This window comes from Vulpes vulpes, chromosome 3 (assembly GCF_048418805.1).
Source record: "Vulpes vulpes isolate BD-2025 chromosome 3, VulVul3, whole genome shotgun sequence".
NCBI lineage: Eukaryota > Metazoa > Chordata > Mammalia > Carnivora > Canidae > Vulpes > Vulpes vulpes.
In genome coordinates this window covers 75,394,291-75,411,377 of record NC_132782.1, presented here as the reverse complement: position 1 = coordinate 75,411,377, position 17,087 = coordinate 75,394,291, and the positions used below count along the sequence as shown (strand labels likewise).

At 41.8% G+C, this 17,087-nt stretch overlaps 1 protein-coding gene across 3 annotated transcripts in view; it reads right to left on the bottom strand.

The window, feature by feature from the left end:
• Positions 1-1,575: 1,575 nt before the first annotated feature.
• Positions 1,576-17,087, bottom strand: part of CRCP (CGRP receptor component) — a 70,251-nt gene continuing 54,739 nt past the window's right edge. For 2 of the 3 annotated variants that reach the window (XM_072752761.1, XM_072752763.1), the window contains one exon: positions 7,491-8,119. The gene's annotated coding sequence lies outside the window, so the exon portion shown is untranslated. Of the gene's footprint in view, positions 1,745-7,490; positions 8,120-17,087 lie in introns of those variants that run through there. The other variant, XM_072752762.1, reaches the window with a different exon arrangement.

Sequence of the window (17,087 nt, the reverse complement as noted above, 5' to 3'; positions counted from 1 at the left end):
TCTGTATCTTTGGGGTAAATCCCCAACAGTGCAATTGCTGGGTCGTAGGGCAGGTCTATTTTTAACTCTTTGAGGAACCTCCACACGGTTTTCCAGAGTGGCTGCACCAGTTCACATTCCCACCAACAGTGTAAGAGGGTTCCCCTTTCTCCGCATCCTCTCCAACATTTGTGGTTTCCTGTCTTGTTAATGTTCCCCATTCTCACTGGTGTGAGGTGGTATCTCATTGTGGTTTTTTTTTTTAATTTTTAAAAATGTTTATTTATTTATGATAGTCACAGAGAGAGAGAGAGAGAGAGAGAGAGAGAGGCAGAGACACAGGCAGAGGGAGAAGCAGGCTCCATGCACCGGGAGCCCGATGTGGGATTCGATCCCGGGTCTCCAAGATCGCGCCCTGGGCCAAAGGCAAGCGCCAAACCACTGCGCCACCCAGGGATCCCCTCATTGTGGTTTTGATTTGTATTTCCCTGATGGCCAATGATGCAGAACATTTTCTCATGTGTTTGTTGGCCATGTCTATGTCTTCCTCTGTAAAATTTCTGTTCATATCTTCTGCCCATTTCACGATTGGATTGTTTATTTCTTTGCTGTTGAGGTTTTTGTTTGTTTGTTTTTGTTTTGCTGTTGAGTTTGATAAGTTTTTTATAGATCTTAGATACTAGCCCTTTATCTGATAGGTCATTTGCAAATATCTTCTCCCATTCTGTAGGTTGTCTTTTAGTTTTGTTGACTGTATCCTTTGCTGTGCAGAAGCTTTTTATCTTGAGTAAGTCCCAATAGTTCATTACTTTTGTTTCCCTTGCCTTCATAGATGTATCTTGCAAGAAATTGGTGTGGCCAAGTTCAAAAAGGGTGTTGCCTGTGTTCTCCTCTAAGATTTTGATGGATTATTGTCTCACATTTAGATCTCTCATCCATTTTGAGTTTATCTTTGTGTATGGACACAACTCAGATTTTATTGCATGTCCCAGCTTACTCTTCTGGAAAATTCAGTCCCTGGAAAGCAACCAGCTTTCCAGCTGTAAGTCAGTTTCAGGAGTTCTTTCCTCCTTCCTTCCCTCAATTCTTCCCTCTACCCTCTTCCTTCCTTTCCTTCCTTCCTTCCTTCCTTCCTTCCTTCCTTCCTTCCTTCCTTCCTTCTTTCTTTCTTTCTTTCTTTCTTTCTTTCTTTCTTTCTTTCTTTCTTTCTTTTTCTTACTTTCTTCCAACTTAATTTTTTCCAATGACAAAAAAAAAATACTATTACAAACACTTTAGAACACACTGCAAAATATTAAAATGGAAAGAAAAATACCTCTCAGAAATGATCATTGTTAACATTTTAATAGTTCCTTTTAGGCTTATTAGTGCACAGTTTTAAAAAATCACAGAATAGAACATATTTGCGGTAGACCTCCAGCCTCCCTGTATGCAAGCTGTTGTCTAATGCTGCCCCCCTCCCCCCCACACACATACCCATGCGACTCTGGGCTTGGTCATCCTGACTTGCTTTGGCCAACAGGACATTAGCAAACATGAGGCAAAGCAGAGTGCTCACACCTTGAGGCTTGTTCTCTTGCTGCTCTTTGAGTCCACCTAAACACTATGAGAAGAAGCCCAGGGTAGCCTGTTGGAGGATGAGAGATCACATGGAACAGAGATGAACTAACTGTCCTGGATGAAGCCCTCTTAGACCATCAGCCTGCCAGCCACCAGATATGAGAATAAGGCTGTCCCAGACTATTCAGATCCAGCTGCAAAACACCTAGACACACAAAACAAGGGAAATAATAAACGCTTAAGTGAATTAAGCAACTAAATTTGGAGTTGTTTGTCACATGGCAAAAGATGACTGGTATACTAATTTACCTAAAATCCTGTGACCTATTTTTTTTGCACTTGATATTTCTTTTTTTTTTTTTTTTTAAGATTTTATTTATTTATTCATGAGAGACATAGAGAGAGTCAGAGACATAGGCAGGCTCCCTATGGGGAGCCTGATGTGGGACTCGATCCTGGGACCCTGGTATCATGCCCTGAGCCGAAGGCAGACACTCAACCACTGAGCCACGCAGGTATCCTGCACTGGATATTTCAACACAAGCACTTTGTCATATGATTACAACTCTTCATGAACATCTGTTTTTAATGATCACATAATAGTCCCTTGAGGGACAGATCTAGTTTACAAAATTGTTGCCTATTGTTTGACATTTAGGTTGCCGTAATTTCGGCAATCGTAATGCTCATGGGATTGATATTCTTATGCATAAAGGTTTTTCCTAAATTAGATTATTAGATTTTCTCAGCATGGACCCTCTGGAATTACAGAATTACAGAGTCAAGGTGAAAGATCTTTTATTTTATTTACCTCCTTACTGTGGAAATTTAAACAAAATACTGAAGAGTATAATGCATTTAATGGGCCAGAATTCAGCTTTAATAATTACTAATATTTGCCATTTTTCTTTCATGTATATATTCCTCATCCCCACGTTTTTTTCCTGAGGTATTTTAATCTCTCCTTTTACATAAGCATTTTTAGTATGTATTTCTAACTGATAAGAATTAAAAAAAAAAACAATACATAAGCACAATTTCATCATCACACTTAACAGCACGAACAACAGACATTAAAATCTTCCAACAATAAATCCATGTTAATTTTCCCTCATTTTCTGAAATTATATTGATTTGAAGGATAAGAAGGTCTTGGTTGATATATGTCTTATCACTCTTGTAAATTCTCCATAAACTGGATTTGGTTGATTGCACCCTTATGATAACATTTAACACATTTCTCTAACCTTTATATTTTCTGTTATTCCAGACATTTGATTAGATTAAAACATTTTTTGCATGAATACTTCATTGGGAATAGTATGCTTTCTAATACATCACATCAAAAGCCTCCAGAACATCCGGTTGGCCTTTTGTGTGATCTTAAGATTGTCCCGAAGCTGTCAGCCTCATCATTTCACCAAATGTTTTCCACAGCCACCAATAGCCACTGCTTAAATGTATTACCTCATGAGGGATTGTAAATACAGATTTTCTGGGGATCCCTGGGTGGCTCAGCGGTTTAGCTCCTGCCTTCAGCCTGGGGCATGATCCTGGAGACCCAGGGTTGAGTCCCGCGAGGGGCTCCCTGCATGGAGCCTGCTTCTCCCTATGCCTGTGTGTCTCTGTCTCTCTCTGTGTCTCTCATGAATAAATAAATAAAATCTTTAAATAAAAAATACAGATTTTCTAATCCTATAATTCCTTTTGCTGTAAAAAGAACTTTCTTTCATCAACTATTTGAGTATCCTAAAATAGAGTTGATAAGGAAAGTCAGGATAAATGCTTAATTCTTTTTTTCCTTTACCAACTTGCAGAACGAATTGATATCCCAGAACTTCAAATGATACTTTTACTTTTGTTTTTTAGTATTAAATATTTATTTGAGAGAGAGAGAGAGAGAGTGGGGGGGAAGGGCAGTGGGAGAAGGAAGGAGACCCTTCTCCCTCTGCCTGTGTCTCTGCCTCTCTCTCTGTGTCTCTCATGAATAAATAAATAAATAAAATCTTTAAATAAAAAAAGACTGGATATTCTTGTTAAAATAGATGGATAGATCATATATATTGTATATTTATATGTAAGTATGTATTACATATAAATCAATTGTTGTCATGGAGAATGTAAATGGACATCAATATTTTTTTAAATAGTCCTGGGTGATTTTATAGTACAACCAGGGTTGGGAATCACTAAACCAGTGCTTCTCAATCTGTGTTTACAAATCGCCTGGGCATATTGTTAAAAGACAAATCAGATTTGGCAGGACTAGGGTGGAGCTGAGATTATATATTGTATATATATGTATTATAAATATACTAATATATTTCTACATTATATGTATTAAATAAATATATATATTATAAATATATATAAATATTTGCTATCAATAGGTTTTTAAAAATTGTATCTGTGCTAATTTGCCTTTATTTTTCGTTCCTAGAGGCTGAAAATTTTCTGTATGGGGTGCTGGTAAGGATGACAACAGACCTTCAGTTTTGGGGGCTGGCAATAGGTGTGCAGTTGAGTTCCAGGCACATATGTGGCATTGGTGCTGGTGGCAGTTGTGGGCGTAGTTGGTTTGCATCCCTAGCATGAGTGCAGATGGGCTCAGTGCCTGGCAGTGGGAAGACTGGTTCCTTCATTAGGTCAGTTCTGAAACCGTCTTAGGCACTTATTTCTGGGAGCTCATCTCCAAGCTCCTAATTGGTTCTTGGAGTACCCCAGTGCCTTATCAGAGCTGAAGCATGTTTTGATGTTATAACTGAGAATATTTTTATTTTTTTTATTTTTTATTTTTTTTATAACTGAGAATCTTGACTAACAGTAGGCAAAACTAAATTGGGGAAGAAAGGTATTGTATCCGGTATGAATTGTAGGTGCTGTCTACAGTTCAGATGGATCCTTGATATTCTAAAGTGTGTAAAGTCTGGTCCATGTGGACCAGCAGCACCAGTCCCTGAGAACTTGTTGAAATGCTTAAATTCACTCCACCCCAGTCCTGTTGAATCTTATTTGCCCTTTTTATTTTTTGGAAAGAGATAGAGAGAGAGAGCGCGCGTGTGCACCTGAGGTTGGTGGGGGGTGGTGCAGGGGCAACGGGAGAGGGAAAATCGTAAGCTGGCTCCATGGAGCCTGATGGGCTCGATCTCACCACCCTGAAATCAGGACCTGGGCCAAAATCAAGAGTCGGGTGCTTAACCAACTGAGCCACTCAGGCGCCCCTGATTTGCCTTTTAACAATATGCCCACAGGATTTATAAACACAGATTGAGAAGCCCTGGTCTAGTGTTTCCTAATGCTGGCTGTGCTTTAAAATCACTTGGAGACTATTTAAAAAAATATTGATATCCATTTACATTCTCCATGACAACAATTTATTCAGGAAAGAATCATCAATGGATCCTAAAGCCACAGGGCAAAAGGTTGTTGGGGAATTGCTTATTCTCAAAGAATTTCCCCACAGATCACTTATTAGTTACAAAAGGGAAGAATGACCTTTATTTTATTTTATTTTTTTTTAAATGAACTTTACAGCAGAGAAATCTAGCAGAATCCACATAAAAAGGGACAAAACTTAGCAACACAAATAATTGGGCCAAGTAACATCATGAGCTTCCTGATAAGAACACGTCACCTATGTAGAATTTCTGCCAAAAATGAAAATGATTAACCTGAATCTAATACTGAGCAACAAAGAAATACAGATAAATCCAAACTGAGAGACAATCTGCTGAACAGCTGTCCTGGACTCTTCAAAAATGTGTTTCATGAGTGCTGAAAAAGACTGGGAATTGTCCTAGATCGAAAGCAACTGAAAAGACATGAAAACTAAATGCATCTTTAATCACATACTAAACTGAGGGTGGAAAGGCTATGAAAGATATTTTCAGGCCAATTTGGGGGAAATTTGATTATTAGTTAATAGTATTGTATTAATGTTAAATACTCTGGGTGTGATAATTATAATGTGATTTATGGAGAAGAGTGAATTTGTTCTCAGGACACACGCTGAAATATTAAGAGACAAAGTGTCATGAGACCTATAGTTTTAATGATTTTTTTTTTAAGATTTTATTTATTCAAGAGAGACAGAGAGAGAGGCAGAGACACAGGCAGAGGGAGAAGCAGGCTCCCTGCAGGGATCCTGATGTGGGACTTGATCCTGGGTCTCCAGGATCACTCGCTGGGCCGAAGGCAGGTGCTAAACTGCTGAGCCAGCCAGGGATCCCCTGTTTTATTTTTATTTTTTTTGTTTGTTTTATTTTTATTTATGATAGTCACACACAGAGAGAGAGAGGCAGAGACATAGGCAGAGGGAGAAGCAGGCTCCATGCACCGGGAGCCCGACGTGGGACTCGATCCGGGGTCTCCAGGATCACGCCCTGGGCCAAAGGCAGGCGCCAAACCGCTGCGCCACCCAGGGATCCCGGATCCCCTGTTTTAAATGATTAAAAAAAAATTATAGATAAAAGAGAAATAAAGGAGGTGGGGGCAGGGGGGAAAGAGAAATAAAAACAAAATGGTAATATTTGGTAGACCCAGACCAAGGGTCAGTAATTTTTTTCTGTGAAGAACCAGATAGTACATTAGGCATTAGTTTCTGTCGTCATACTCAACTCCACTGTTTTAGTGTGAAAGCCGTCATAAACAAAATAGGTCTGGCTATGTTTCAATAAAACTTTATTTGTGGGGATCCCTGGGTGGCGCAGCGGTTTGGCGCCTGCCTTTGGCCCAGGGCGCGATCCTGGAGACCCGGGATCGAATCCCACGTCAGGCTCCCAGTGCATGGAGCCTGCTTCTCCCTCTGCCTATGTCTCTGCCTCTCTCTCTCTCTCACTGTGTGCCTATCATAAATAAATAAAAATTAAAAAAAAAAAACTTTATTTGTGGAAAATTATATACTAATTTTAGCTCATTAAAATTAGAAAATAGAAAAAAAAAATTAGAAAATAGCCATTTCAAAAATTTCCTTCTCAGACTTGGTGAAAGGGAACTTTGTCTTACTTTCTATACGTCCATACTGTTTAAATGTTCAAAAGAGTGCTTTGAGTTTTTTGTTTGTTTGTTTGTTTTTCACTAAATTGCTTCTTAGATTAGTCAGCTTTTGCTGCAGTAACAAACAACCCCAAATTTCAGTGGTTTATAATAAATATTTGTTTCTCATTTTATGTGAGGGCTGAAAATAGGCTGCACTTTGGCCCTGTGTATTTTCTTACTCTGGCACCCAGGCTGAAGGAACAGACCTATCTGGAACGTACTGTTCTCATAGCAGAGGGCAGAATTGCTAGAGACCAAGCCAAACTACGCAATTGCATTTAAGATTTCTGCTCAGACATGATGACGAGCCTGCTCCCAGGCCAAAGGCCAAAGGCCCAAGGCAGTTCCCAGTCAAGCCTCTCAATGGAAGTCTTAACCAGGGGAGTACGTATAATTACCTTATAGGGAAGGCAATGGAGAATTGTGAAACAATGATATACTTGACTACATTTCTTTTTTTTTTTTTTTAAGATTTTATTTATTTATTCACGACTGACACAGAGAGAAAGAGAGAGGCAGAGACACAGGCAGAGGGAGAAGCAGGCTCCATGCAGGAGCCTGATGTAGGACTGGATCCCGGGACCCCAGGATCACATCCCGGGCCGAAGGTGGCGCTAAACCGCTGGGCCACCAGGGCTGCCCTTGACTACATTTCCGTTCAGCTAAGTAAATTCCCTTTGAGAAAATGTTTTCTATTTTTGTTCTTATATTTTTTTCCCTATTGATCCACTTTTTCCTTCTTAGTTTCTGATTCCCTATGTAAAACGTAGCTTCAGCAGTGCTTTTCAAACTGTAGATGGTAACCCATTAGTGAGGCATGAAATTAATTTAGTGGAGGCACAACTAGTCTTTTGTATAAAAACAGAATACAATAGAAAATTATAAGAGAACATTGCACATAGTAAAGATAAGGATTGTTTCATGAAACTTTTATTGCAGTTACATATATCTGTCCACAAACTAATAAAAGTTATAATTTTTGCTGTGAGTTTCAGTAAAAAAAATTTAAGTTTTGATGGAAAGGACAAGCTAGGCTGGGTGCCTACGCACTTCCAATTCCCATCTGGATTCAAGGATGCTGGCATCCAGGGTAGAGGGAAGCTGGTTGCAGAATCTGATCACCAAGACACCCCTGAAGGCCGAGGGACTGTCATGGATACAGCAGAGTGGCAGTCTTCTCCTCTTTCCTGTGTTGCATTCTCCTCAGCTGCAGAGACTAGAAATCCTAAAACTACATTTCCCAGGCACCTATGTGGCAGGGCTCCAGGTGGGTTTTAGCTTCCACTCATCACATGTTGTGGTAGGTCAGAACTGCACACATTCTTTGCTACTCCTCCCATTGAGAGGTAGAATCCCAGGAATCTGATGTTGGAGACTCGTATGGCCAAAAGAATGCAGCAGAAATGATATTCTTGAACTTCGTTCCTAAGTTCCTAAGAAGTCTTACAGCGTCCACCTCTTGGAATGTTTTCTCTGGAGGAGCCAGCTTCTGTGTGAGAAGTCTGACTGTCCTCAACAGCCATCCTGTGAGAAGCCCAAGCATCTGGAGGATGAGAGCAGCACGTAGAGGTGCTCAGTATGGCAGTGAACAGTATTCTTTTGGAAATAATAAAATTTGGAAGTAAATCCTCCAGCCCCAACTGCACCAGCATGGATCAGAGATGAACCACCCAACTGAGCCCTCTCCTGACTCACAAATCATGATCAAAATAAAATGGTTATTTAAGCCACCAAGTTTCAAGGTACTGTGTTTTATAACAATAGATGAATGGAAGAGATGCCTTTTCTCAAGACTTGGAACGGAGTTAAGCAGAGAGACAGTGGCATGCAAGGCGCCCGAGGGATCAAAGGTTGCATCTTGTTTGGGCATCTTGAAGATGTGTGGTATGCACCTTTCCCTTTAGGCCTCCACCCTTAGCAGCACCCAAACTCCAGGATAGGACATTTGGGAACCAAGAGACATTGTGCTGAGAGAATCCAGAGGCTAACACTAAGGACCACAGGAAAGCCAAGGAGAATTGGGGGTATAGAGCCAGAAATGAAGCTGGACAGAGTGAGAAACTCAGAGGGCTAACATTTGCTGGACACTTGCTGTGTGCCAAGACTACATCCTCACTCTATGAATGTGATTTTATTTGATCCCTCCAACTATCTTTTTTTTTTTTTTTTTTTAAGATTTATTTATTCAGAGAGAGCGCGAGAGAGGCAGAGACACAGGCAGAGGGAGAAGCAGGCATCATACAGAGAGCCTGATGTGGGACTCGATCCAGGGTCTCCAGGATCACACCCCGGGCTGCAGGTGGTGCTAAACCGCTGCGCCACCGGGGCTGCCCTCCCCCCAACTATCTTACGTGAAGAAATTAAGGCACAAAGAAGCTAAGTAATTTCAAGGTCCTGCGACCAGTAAATGGCAGAGCATGGATTCATCTGACTGACTGCTTGTGCTCCTAGCAGCCACTTACACTGGAATGGCTTCCAAGACCAAGGGCCAAGTCATTCAAAGGATGTTGAAACCACAGTGAGCATTAAAGGGCACGTGAAGTGTGTGTATGTTCTGTGTGTGTGTGTGTGTGTGTGTGTGTGTGTGTGTGTGTTCTTGCACAAAAGTACAGGTGGGATTCAGCCACACAGAATGGTCCTTGACTCAAGGTAACTCATGAGCGAGGCCTGACCCTCACTCTCTAAGACACTGTTTATAGACACCATTATTGTTTCTACTCTGTGAGTGCTGAAAGTTCCTGTTGGGATTCTAAGGCTCTTCTTTGCTCCTGGTAACCAGAGCCTGGGTTCACCTTAGCATGGCTCAAAGCCCCAGACAGTTCAGACCTCTTATACTGGTTCAGGTGTGATCCGGGTTGGGGCTGGCCAGGAAAATTGCTGGAAAAAGGGCTGGTGTAACTCCCATGATTGTGTTATACTATATGGTGAAAGGGACGTTACCCAAGTGGACCTAATCTGATCATACAAGCGCGCTAAAAGCAGAGTTTCTTTAGCAGAAGAAGTAGTGACAAAGGTTCCCTTTTTTGACCAAACTCTGGCCATGCTCCTCTGTGCCCTCTTCTCCACAAGGAGAAGTCCATGTTGGACTATAAAGACTTGAACAGGGATACCTGGGTGGCTCAGTGGTTGAGCATCTGCCTTTGGCTCAGGGCCAAAGATCCTGGAGTCCCGGATCAAGTCCCACATCGGGCTCCCTGCATGAAGCCTGCTTCTCCCTCTGCCTATGTTTCAGCCTTCTCTCTGTGTCTCTCATGAATGAATGAATGAATGAATGAATGAATAAATAAATAAATAAATAAAGACTTGAACAAACACTAACCTAGTTTCCAACAACTCAAGGCCACATCCCTCGGATAACCCTAGCCCTCTCAGCCCTGCCTGAGAAAGCTCAGTTGAGTTTTATTCACATTAGACTCTTTCCCCTATTGCAATAGTTGTTACTGATTTTCATCTGTCCCTAACCACTTTGACTAATGTCCAGCTTTGTTTACCTTTGACAGAAGTTGGAGAGATTCCAGGCAAGAATGATTCAACACACTGTTGTTGGTTTGAAGATGGAGGAGCCACGTGGCAAAGAATGAGGGTGGTTTGTGGAAGCCAAACACCCACAGGAAAACAGGGACCTCAGTCCCAGGAACTGAATTCTCCCCCTGAATTTTCTTAGAAATGAATTCTTTCTAGAGCGTACAGATAAGAGCCCAGTCAACATCTTGATTTATGCCTTGTTATATTTTGAGCAGAGAGCCCAGTCAAGCATGCCTGGACTTCTGTCCTACAAAACTGTGAGCTAATGGGTGGGCGTTGTTTTAAGCTGCTAACTTTGTGGTAACTTGTTACACAGCCATAGAAAAGGAATGCACCCTTGGTTTGACCCAGAAATCCCATTTCTAAGAATTTACCCTGAAGATATACTGTCAATAATACAAATACATAGGTTATTCACTGCAATATTATGTTTAATTGCAAAATGCTGGAAATTTCCTAAATGTCCAAGCAGAGGAGATTGGGTGAATAAACTCTGGCATAGACAAGAGCTCATGGAGTAAATAGAACAAGGAAGACTTCTGTGAGCTGAGATGCAATGATTTCCAGAAGATAACTGAAGAAATTTAATTGCAGAAAAGCATATTGTGAAGGAAAAACTGTTTTCCTCTACATTACACACAATACTCTGAATACATCTGTACTCCATATATGTGGTAGATTTTCCCACATCAAGCAATTTTGTGATGCTGCCTAGGCAGCCTATAATTTAACTCAATTTTTACATGATCTGCTTAGAGAGAGCACCAGACCCCACAGGTTAAGGACTTAGTCCCATAAGATCTCCCCACTTCAGACATCAATTGTAAATCCAGGTTGTTACATGTGCTTCTGAAGGGCCATAAATTGGAGGTTCCCATAAACTCCTGTTTAGATTTCATTTATTCACTAGAGTGGCTCACAGAACTCAAAGAAATCAGTTTATTATAACATATTATAAAGAATACAGGGATCCCTGGGTGGCGCAGCGGTTTAGCGCCTGCCTTTGGCCCAGGGCGTGATCCTGGAAACCAGGGATCGAATCCCACGTCGGGCTCCCGGTGCATGGAGCCTGCTTCTCCCTTTGCCTATGTCTCTGTCTCTCTCTCTCTCTCTGTGTGACTATCATAAATAAATAAAAATTAAAAAAAAAATAATACAGATGGGGGTGCCTGGGTGGCTCAGTTAGTTAAGCGTCCAACTTTTGGTTTCAGCTCAGGTCATGATCTTAAGGTCATGCGATGGAGCCCCACATTAGGCTCCGTGCTAAGTGTAGAGTCAGCTTAAGATTCTCTCTCCCTCTGCCCCTCCTCCTGCTCTCTCTCGCTAAAGTAAAATAAACAAATAAATAAAACCTTTTTTTTAAAAAAGGATACAGATTAGCAGCCAGATGAAAAGGTACATAGGTTGGGGCCCAGCAGGATCCTGAAGACAGGAGCTTCTAGCCCATAGAACTGGGATGTGACACCCTTCAACATCTAAATGTCTTGTTCAAGAGTCAGTGGGAGATGCTGAAAGTTCCAATCCTCTAAATGTTTGGACTTTCCGGAGATGAGCCCCAATCTAAGGGTATCTAGGGGCCTCACGCTGTCACTTCATTTGCCTACAGTCAAGTGTGCTCAAAAAGGATCTCATTAGGAGTAACTAAAGACACTCCCATCATTCAAGAAATTCCAAGGATTTCAGGAGCTCTGTGCCAGGAGCCAGGAACAAAGACCAGATATATTCTCTATTTTTTTTTAAAGATTTTATTTATTCATGAGAGACACAGAGAGAGAGAGAGAGAGAGAGAGAGAGAGAGAGAGAGAGAGAGAGGCAGAGACACAGGCAGAGGGAGAAGCAGGCTCCATGCAGGGATCCCAACGTGGGACTCGATCCCGGGTCTCCAGGATCAGGCCCTGGGCTGAAGGTGGTGCTAAACCGTTGAGCTGCCCAGACTGCCCTCTCTCTTTTTTAAGATTGTATATATTTATTTGAGAGGGAAGGAGGGAGAGAGAGCAAGTGAGAGCACAAGAGCAGGGGGAGGGAGAAGCAGACTCCCGCTGAGCAGGGAGCCCAAGTTGGGGCTTGATTCCAGGACCCCGGGATCATGACCTGAGCAAACGGCAGACACTTAACTGACTGAGCCACCCAGGCACCCCAAAGATGAGATCTATTTCTTTTATTACACACATGCAGTATGCTTATATTTTGCATGAGAAGAGAAAATGAGAAAATATACATATATCTGCTTATCATTACAAAATAAAACCCAGGAAGGATAAACAAGAAAACAATGCAGTTGGTTACATACAAGAGGTGGAAGGAAATAGGTGGAAATGATATTTCTCTGAGCATATCTTTCTGTATGATTTTGACTTTTGGAAGCATGGCTATCCCACATAGTCAACAGTAAAATTAAATCAGTAAGAATGGCAAGAAGGTACATTAAAACTGAAGGCAAACTAAAACTAAATCATGTTGTGAGTAAGTCCCATAATCACACTGAACAGGAAAAAAAAAGAATTAATTCGAAGTAATTTAACACAGTATTCGACTATATTTTCTCCACTGGGGACCGGGGATGTTGTGAGGAGGGAGAAAAATTGCAAATACATCCTCAACTCTTTTTCCTGGGTCTGCTATTTGAAATGGGGTGGGCAAAGCAATTCAGAAAGGATTCTAGGTGGAACAAACTATTTTAGGTATAATATAAGATTGAGCAAAAGTGTTGAGTTGGGAGCCAGGAATCTCACGTAGGGAGAAGGGACAACCAAATAGGGAATGGGAGAGATGGGAAATAGCCTCGTGAGGGGGTATCAGTATAAATCCATGATTTCCAAGATCTGTATATGCAGATCTGTCTATGCCACACATGTATACATATGCAAACATATGTACATATGTACACGTGTGTATATATGCATGTATGTCCTAGCTCTGTCCATTGAAGGGGCCAAGAAGCAAGAACACTGCAGTAGCACAGAGGACACCTAATTCTCTGACCTTGAGCTCTAAGAACTTCACTACGAAATGAATCAGGCTCCTCAAAGAAATGAGGGAGACATAGGCTAAGTCCTAGACATAAGAAATGCTTGGAATCCTATTATGCCAAAAAGTAAGGAAGTGCTTTTTTTAAAAGTGGGTTTAGGTTACATGGGCCTAGAAGACAGCTTGATGGGGTTCTCACTGGCAAATGTAGGACAATTTGAACACCAAAATAAGAACTGAATTATAAATCCCTAAAAAGGGATGCCTGGGTGGCTAAGCAGTTGAGCGTTTGCCTTCAGATCAGGGCGTGATCTCAGAGTCCCAGGATCGAGTCCCACATCAGGCTCCCTGCATCTCCCTCTGCTCCTCCCTCTGCCTGTGTCTCTGCCTCTTTCTCTGTGTCTCTCATGAATAAATAAATAATCTTAAAAAAAATAAAAAGAAAAAAATCCCTAAAAAAAATAGGAACTCATGAGTCTATAGCATGTGTCCACAAATACACAAATTGAGAGAGGGGAGATCTCTTGTTCATTGGAAAATGCTGACAGCAGAATGGAAATGTGGAGGGAGTGTTGGATTACTGTTTTGGAACTGTCATGGTAAAGAGTGGATGGGCAAGAATCATCAGTGGATGCTAAATCTAGGAGACAATTTTGATAAAGAACATGATTTGTGTGGTGCACCTGGGTGGTTCGGTGGGTTAAGAGACCAACTCCTGATTTCTACTCAGGTCATGATCTCAGGGATGTGCTCTAGGCAGGGCTCCATGCTCAGTGTGGAATCTGCTTGAGATCCTCTCTCTCCTTTTCCCTCTACCCCTTCCCCTACCTGTGTGCTCTCTCTCTCTGAAATAAATAAATAAAATCTTAAAAAAAGAATATGATATTTGCATGATGTCCCATACTGCTTATTAGTTGCAAGGGAGAAAAAAAATCCTAGCAATAATCATACAGTAAAGTATTTAGGGGTTAAAGGGCTTGATATATTTAACTCACTTTAAGATAGTTTAGGGGGAAATGTGTATTTTTATATTGTGCTACTTTTATTTTTGCAACTTGGTGAAAGTTTGACATTATTTATGGATGGCTTAAAAAAATTTTTAAAACCTCCTACTTGGAAAGTCTCTGAGAGTAAAGCTCTTGCAGAATGCAGTTTTCATCCAAAGAGAGGGTTGGGGCCTGACTGAGTGATCATAGCAGATAAGTAGCCAGGCTAGGGGACTACAGCTGATAGGATAGAGAGGCTGAGCCCCAGGAAACCAAGGTGGGAATGGGCCTGAGGCCTGTAGAAGAGGTGAATGTCCACCACAAAATCTGATCCAACAGGCTACCCATACTAATGCATGCTTCTGGGCATGTACATCCTCAGCCTGGGCCAATCTCCCAGCCATAGGCCACTATCAGCCCTGACGACAAGCTTCCATCCCTGAAGATCTCCAAACATGGGTTCAGGATCTCCTACACCAGCCAGACGTGATCCTGACCTGCTGGAGCTTGTTCTTGGCTCCAATTCTGACTGCATTCCCTCATGCGACCTTGCGTGTATCTGGTGAGTTCTCCCTCCTCCCAGCATTCAGACCATGGCTTTCCTCCAGATTTTCTGGCTCAGTGTGTCTTGCCCTGGCCCTGATTCCATGTCTCCCTCTGACTCAGGGCTCTGGCTCCCTGCCCCAAGACCCCACCCTGCCTATGTTCTGGTCCTCCCTGCTAAGGTCCCACAAGAGTCCAAAGAATGGGCATGTGTAACCCAGAATCTGTCAGATTACTAAGACCCTCCACACCTATCATGTGAAAGGACAACTTGGGGCTCCTGCTCTGTCAACCCAGGTACTGAGCCAGTCATGTCTGCAGGACACTGCAGATACATAGTGACCCATGAAGCTGCAGACTGGGGGTGGAACCAGCTCCTGACTACTGAACACACCCAGCATGTCACAGTCAATGGCCCTCTCTCTAGGTCAGGCAGTGTTTGGGAAGCACAAGGAAGGAGCATCAGAAATAGGCTTGTTCAACAGACCTGATTCTTGGAGTCCCCCATTTTCAGCTAATACTTGCTTCCCCAACTCTAGCATATGAACTCCAGCTCTAGAGCAGCTGGTCCTAGAGTCTCCTCCCATTTCTGCTGCTTATTAGCTATGCCCCTTGCACTACTGTTTCTCCTCTGCAGCTTTAGTCTCTTCTTCTGTGATGTAAGGACAATGCACATGAAGACCCAGTGCAGCACCTGGAGTGTGGCTGGTGTTCAAAAGTAGCAGCCACTGATTCAGGAAAGAATTGTCAACAGATGATTATGAAAAGTTTGATGAGGAAGAGGATCTTCATATAATTGTAAAGTATCTCTCCATAAATTACTAATTAATTTAAGAAGGGAGAAAAAAAATCAAAGGACACTATCAAGAAAGTGAAAAGACAACCCACAAATGGGAGTAATTTGCAAATTGTAATTCTGATAAGAAATTAATATCCGAAATCTATAAAGAACTCCTGTCAGAACAACAACAACAACAAACACAATTCAAAGGACTTGAGTAGACATTTCTCCAAAGAAGATTTACAAATGCTCAGTAAGCATGTGGAAACTTATACATCATCGATCGCTAGGGAAATGCAAATCAAAGCCACAATGAAGATACGACTTCAAACCCATTAAAGTCGCTATGATTAGAACAAAAACAAAATGGAGAAAGAGAAATGTGGGCAAGGATGTGGAGGAACTCCTGTGCATTGTTGGTGGGAATATGTATATATTTATATCATATGTATATGATTCTATTTATTTATTCATGAGAGAGAGAGAGAGAGAGAGAGAGAGAGAGAGAGAGAGACATAGGCAGAGGGAGAAGCAGGTTCCATGCAGGAGCCTGATGTGGGACTTGATCCTTGGACCCTGGGATAAGGCACTGAGTCAAAGGCAGATGTTCAACCACTGAGCCACCCAGGTGTCCCTGTTGGTGGGAATATAAAGTGGTACAGCTGCTGTGAAAATGGAAAAGCCATTTCAATTTGTGATAGTTCTTTACAAAGTTGAAAATAGAATTACCATATAATCCAACAATTCCACTCTTAGATAAGTATCAAAAGAATTAAAAGTAGGGTCTCATTTTTTTTTTTTAAATTTTTATTTATTTTTGATAGTCACAGAGAGATTGAGAGAGAGAGGCAGAGACACAGGCAGAGGGAGAAGCAGGCTCCATGCACCGGGAGCCCGACGTGGGATTCGATCCCGGGTCTCCAGGATCGCGCCCTGGGCCAAAGGCAGGCGCCAAACCGCTGCGCCACCCAGGGATCCCAAAAGTAGGGTCTCAAATAGATACTCATACACCAATCTTCATAGCAGCATTATTTGCAACAGCCAAAAGATGAAAAAAGTATTCATCAACAGATGAATGAATCAACAAAATGTGCTATATATATACATATCTATCTATCTATCTATCTATCTATCTATCTATCTATCTATCTATCTATATACATATATATATCTCTATCTATCTATATCTGCCTTCGGCTCAGGTGCATGAGCAGGGGGAGGGGCAAAGGAAGAGGGAGAAGCAGACTCTCCACTGAGCAGGGAGTCCGACCTGGGCTTGATCCCAGGGCCCTGAGATCATGACCTGAGCTGAAGGCATTAACTGAGTCACCCAGGTGCCCCAAGGCAGCCACTATTTTAAAATCAGCTAAAAATGATTAAGAAAATGATACAAGACACAAAAGAGTTACAGTAAAAGAAATGAGAAAAACTTAGAAATGAGTAAAGAATTAGAAATAAAAGGGGGAGGGACGCCTGGGTGGCTCAGCAGTTAAGCATCTGCCTTTGGCTCAGGTCATGATCCCACGGTCTGGGATCGAGTCCCTCATTGGGTGTCTTGCAGGGATCCTGCCTCTCCCTCTGTCTATGTCTCTGCCTCTCTCTCTGTGTCTCTCATGATTAAATAAATAAGATCTTTTTTTTAAAAAAGAAATAAAATGGGGAAATAAAGAGTAAATTAGAAGAAACACAAAGACAAATAAACAAGAAAA